This window comes from Triticum aestivum, chromosome 1D (assembly GCF_018294505.1).
Source record: "Triticum aestivum cultivar Chinese Spring chromosome 1D, IWGSC CS RefSeq v2.1, whole genome shotgun sequence".
In the NCBI taxonomy this organism is placed as follows: Eukaryota; Viridiplantae; Streptophyta; class Magnoliopsida; order Poales; family Poaceae; genus Triticum; species Triticum aestivum.
This window is the reverse complement of record NC_057796.1, coordinates 33286665-33292901: the sequence shown is the minus strand read 5'-3', so window position 1 is coordinate 33292901 and position 6237 is coordinate 33286665.

The following is a 6237-nucleotide window of genomic DNA, read 5'->3' as shown; positions in this document are numbered from 1 at the left end:
ACCCGCAGCTCACTCCCCTCGCTGTTTCAGCTCATTCCCCTCTCTGTTTCTTGCTTTGCTCCTCTGCTCGACGCCGCAGCTCGTCGCCGCCGTCCAGCCCGCCGCAGCCGCCAAGCAAGAGAGCGGCCATGGTTTCATGGAGTGATTCCGGATCCAGCTCGCTTGCGTCAAGTGGCGACGAAGTCACCAGTCGGGTGAGATCCTGTCCACCTTCATCTGGGCATCTAGGGTTATAGAAAAAATGTGATTTCTTACCAGATTTTGTTTTAGGGTCCTCGCACCATTGAGAGCACCGATTGGGCAGGCCTTGCTGCATATCTACCTGATAGGTGTGAGCACCAAGCAGTGTGTGAGAAGTTTGTTGCATTTGAGTCTGTTGACAGTGGAAGAAGATTCCTGGGTTGTGCACAAAAGGTTAGTACATGTTGCTAGTTGTAGATTAAGATGGTAGTGCTGTAGTACTAGATCATGGTTGTAAATGCTTGGTCCATTTGATATTGAACTTGCTCTATTGTGCCATTCTGTGCCATGTTCATAGTTCTGTGCCATTTAGTTTATTTTAGTTGTCCAAATATGTAGTTGTTAAGTAGCTCCTTTATGCTCGAATGGTCGTGTGCAAATAGACATGCTGTGAGTGAACTGAAATTTGATTCAGTGAGTTAACTGAATTTTGATTCAGTTTTACTTAGTTTTGTCCAGCTAACTGCATTTTGATTCAGTGTTACTGTATTTTCTTCGGTTAACTGAATTATGCATTTACTCACCAATTTTAGGATGGGCCTAAATGCCCCTATGTGCATTGGGTTGACCCAGAGTGGCCTCCACAATTGAGGACCAGTCTAGCTAGGATCTGGGGCATGTATGAAGATGAGGTCACATCCAGGATCAGGGAAGCTGTTGTTCAGGCTGAAGAAAATGTTAGAGTTGTCAAAGAGAAGGAAGCCATGGAAAAAGACCTAAGGTTTTTTAAACTTGATTTTGCTAAGATGGTGGCTGACAAAGAGCAGGCAATTACTGAATTGGGCAACACAAGGCTAGCTCTGTCTGACCTAAAGATAGAACTTGAGAAGAAGAGAGTGGCTGACAAATCAGTGACCAACATTCATCAGGTGGTTAGGGCTAAGGCAGAGAAACAGAGGGATGATATGAAGCAAGAGAGGGACAAATTGAAGGAAGAAAGGGATCTGTTGAAGAAAGAGATTAAAAAGCTAGAGTATATGATTGGTGACCTGTTCAAGCATAAAGAGGACACCAAGTGCAAGATAAGGAAGGTTAGGGAGTAGCTAGATGAATTTGAGTGATCATTTGGACTTGTTTAGTTAATTTGGCTTATCTTTGATGCCCTGTATCCAGATGCACTGTACTATTTGCTGCAATGACCTAATATGCACTATGTTATGTGAATTTGAGTTATCAATGTTGTGACAGTTAAGTCAGTTTTTATTTGGTTAAGTGAATTTGGATTATCAATGCTCTACCAGTTAATTGAATTGCTTTTCTGTTGAACTTAACTATTATTCAGTTATCTGAATGTAGATTCAGTGAAGTGAGTATTTATTTGGTTAACTGAACATGGTTTCAGTTTACTGATTTGTTATGTTAGTTTACTTATTTGTTATTGAATCTAACTGAAAAGTGGTATACACTGTGTTTTTATATATACAATGAATCTACATTTAACTGAAGTTAACTAAAGTTTGCAGTTAACTGAAGTTTGCTATGCAATGTTAACTGAATATGGTTCAGTTAACTGAAAGTTGCATACACTGGTATTTTGGATCACAGAATGGTAGATCCAGGATTTCATTAAGTTACTTCATACATTGCATACACTGCATCACATAGCATAGAAGAAGGAGGAGCTAGGATTTATTACATTGCATGCATCAACAGATTTCTTACATAGATAGCAAGGTAGATCTAGATATAGAATTGATGTAGATAGCCAGGAGGATCTAGATACTACATCACATAACAGCTTATTCATCTGGATATAGAATTCTACTCCACCTCATCCTAGTGACCTGAAAGGGATGGAAGTTTGCCCTCCTCCTTGCCTAGTGGATGACATCATCATCACTAGGGTTGGAGCCAAGGGGGAATGCCTCCTGGAACTGCTCCATGTCCTTGCGGTTGCGTGCTGCAAGGATCCGCTGAGCCAGGTGCCTTCTCTCCCTCCTTCTTGCCTCTCTGCGCCTGGCTACCCTTGGCACCTGTTCTTCTTCATCGACGACCTCTCCAAGATCCATCTCTATCTCTCCTAGGATTTTCTCTGGCGGCTAGGGGGAGGAGAAGGGATTGTGGCTGTTGTTTGTGGCAATTGGGGGTGCTTTATATAGTAGAAATGGTGGCTGGTAGGTAGGCAGTAGATTTATGGTGGTAGGTAGGCCCAATATTAGAGTCAAATGTTAGTTTCCAAAGTAATAAACACTCTGAATTTGAACTTAACTGGATTTTAACTAACACTCTGAATGCTAACTAAATGGAATTTGAACTTAACTGAATTTTAACTAACACTCTGAATTTAAATTAACTGAATTTTAACTAAAGGGAATTAGAACTTAACTGAATGTTAACCTTACACTCTGAACTAGACTGAATTTTTACCAAACTGAATCTAACTTAACTGAACTGAACTGAAACTCAACCGAACTTTCACTAAAAATTGAGTCTGAAACCTGAATTTCTGCATGATGTACCATATGTAAGTACAGATTGCTATTTATAGTAAGTGCTCCATTTGGTATATCAAGCTTTTCCACATGCAGAAAGAAACAAGTAAAACAGTACTGTATGCAACATTTGCAGCACAACAGTGCAGCACACCACATTTGCAGCACTCCAGTTGCATACCAACATCATGCATATTCAGATAATTACATATAACTTATGTGATGTATATAGTAGCACACCTAACCATAGAATGTCCAAAAGAGTTCTAACTTATATGCTGTGATGATATAGCAGCATACCTAGCTAACAGCCCCATCTTACTAACTTATATGTTGTCATATATATCAGCATACGTACCTAATAGCATCATATTTCTAACTTATATGCTGTGGTATAACAGCATACCTAAGCAGCACCATTTGCAAACGCAACATTCTTCAGTCCTTGAGCAGCTTCAGGCGCTCGGAGCGGCGCACCTCCACAACAGCTGCCCTCTTCACTGCTGCTCTCTTCTTCTTGTTAACCTCCTGAACAGCCGGCGCCACCTCCTTCTCCTCAACCTCCTGCTTGATGATAGCGGATTCAGGCAGATCTGGCAGGTCGTCCACCTCAATGCGAACGTTGCCGCTTAGCTCCTTAGCTCATGCCCATAATCCCATAGCCTGCTGAACTGCTCTTCCTCATCACCATGTATCTCCTTAAGTGCTTGCTTCCTAGCCCTAGCAAGCTTCCATCTATTAGGAGTAACATTGAATTCCTTTGTTATTTTCCTTGAAAATGTTCCAATGAACATCTTCTGGTCATCTCTGAACTCATCAATGAAAAAGTTGCAGAGGAATTTTGCTGTCATATCCTTTAATTTCCACTTCTTCTGGCACTTATGCAATCCATTGTATGCCTTGATGACAAAACCTCCAGTCCTGTTGTCATTTCCAGCCTTAAGCACCCATGGGCAACCACCACCCTGACAAACTGCCTCCAATCTGATCTTGTCATTCTTAAGCTTCTTGATCTGCACTCTGTTCCTTATTGAATAGGCCTTGAGAGCTTTCCTTAACTCAACCACATCAGCAAATACCATACCTAATTTAAATACAAGGGATTTCATGTCCACCTTGGAATTGAAAGCTCCGAATTTGTACTTCAGTTGATCTTGTGCTTGTGTGCAGAGGTTGAGATCTTCATCTTCAAGGACATAGTCAGGCTCAACCTCTACCTCCTCTTGCTCAGCCTCTTCATCAACATCAAAGTCAATGTTTTCTTCATAAAGATCATCATGTCCATCATTTATGTCATAATCACTGTCACTGAACTCTGAATCTGACAGCACAGCATTTTCAGGTTGCAAATTTGGCTCTGCAGCAGCAACCATCACATTTGTCTCTGCAGCATTAACCTGGTCTGGCTCTGCACCATTAAGGAGGTCTTGCTCTGCACTTATAAACAGGTCAGGCTCTGCACAGTATGTTAGCAAATTTTGGTCAGCAACAGAATTAAGCAAATCTGTCAGAACATCATCTTCTGCTGTCCCATCAGCTGCAACCTCTGGAATTGGATCTTCAACATTCACTGAAATAATGCTCTGACCACATGATGCACTGCTTGCACCAACAATTGAGTTGCCCATTCTGACAGGGCTTACAACAGATGGCACCTTCATTATCAAATCTTCTCTGAAATTGCTGATGAAGTCTGCATGGTCAACTATAATTGCAAGAACTTTGTGCTGAGCACTAGCTGTGATAAGATGCTGCAAATCCTCATCACCCTTAATTCTCACCAAGCCATCTGAAATTGTTTTCTCACGTAAACACCAGTAAATAATGTGCTCATTGGCAGGATATCCCAACCATTTTAGGTGTTCTTCTAAGAGTGCATATGAAAATGTGCAAGCATCAACATAGTGAAGGACCTCCAAAGAAGAGTTATAATACTCTGGGGCACTGATAGATCCACAGAAAAGACCACCATGTTCTAGCTCTAGTGTAAAGAAAGGAGTGTGAACACTCTGTCCCATTGCTGAGTCACACACTGCATACCAAACATAGAGATATTCAGTTAAAAATTCAGTTAACTGAACATGAACTGCCCAAGTTCAGTTAAAAATGCAGTTAACTTAACTGAACATGTACTTCATACAAAAAGGTAGATATATTCAGTGCAAAATTCAGTTAACTTAACATGAACTGCACAATTCAGTTAAAAATTCAGTAAAACTTAACTGAACATGTACTGCATGCAAAACAAATTCAGATAAATTACACATCCAGATTGATTATATCTACTTCACCTAAACCATAACATGGTAAGCGAATGTACAGAACACAACATGCCAATCTCACACAAGAAATAGAACATAGCTCATAACCCTAGCTTCATGCCAAAACCCCATCTTCTTCACCTTCTTAACCAAACCCATAACGACGAAGAGTAAACCCTAGACTAAATGCATCGCTCATAACCCTAGCTTGCATTCATGATAGGATTGCCACTTTGCTAGATCGAAGCAACTAACAAGCTTGAATCAGCTTCCCCAATCGCACTGATCCGCCGTACGAGGCCGTACTGTGGCCGGCACAATCAAGAAACGGAACAGGGAGAGAAGGTGCAGAGAAGAGGAGCTCACCATAGTCTGGAGGAAACACAGCAGGCGGCCAGACCTGATGAGCCGATGGAGGCGGCACTGCACCGCCGAACTGCTCCGGCGAGGCAGCCATTGTTGCTGACGTCAGCAACGGCCGCTCGAGCGCCGACAGAGACAAAGATGGAGAAGAATGAGTTGCGATAGGCACAGGAGTTCCTCCCCCTCGACAGATTAAATGAGGATAATAAATTCAGGTGCTCTGGTGGTGGTAGTGCGGGTTGATTCGAAGCAACGACAGGGGGCTCTTTGCAAATTGCCACGCGCTGACCGGGTGCGCACCCACGAGTCCACATGGCAGGCTCTGATTCGCCAGGACTAGTTTTGCACATCTTGAGCAAGTTCAGGGACTGGGTAGGGTCATTTTTCAAGTTGTAGGACTAAACTATCACATTGAGAGCAAGTTCTAGGACTCCTGGTGCTTTTAACTCCTGTTAATGCATGACGGATTTCTGATGACGTTTTCGAAAACTGTCATGGATGGACTGCTACAGCCCCGCAGGCCCGCTCAAGCCCGACTAACAGTCCCGCGTATAAAATGCTAACCCTAAACCTGCTCGGCCACTCCTCCCTCCCTTCCTCCTGTGCAGCCAGCCCCCAATCTCTCTCCCACGCAACTCCTTGCGACTCCAGGCCGCCGCCGTCCCATTCAGGCGACTTCTGTCAGCTATGGCCGGTGCCCCAGCACACCCCCATCTTCCCCTCGCTCTGCTCTTTCCTCCCCTCCGGTTAGATTCACTACGCCCGGCCACCAACGCTCGCTCTCAACCCATCTTCTTAGCTAGGGTTTCGTCGCCGGCGTGGCTCCGGCGGATTCTCTCCATCCCTGCACCTGCTGGATGGTGCTCCTGGAACAGGGCCGCGCGGAGGCCCTCCTGCCGTAGGATGTGCTGACGCGGCGCGCCCGCAGCGGCTGTTCGGGA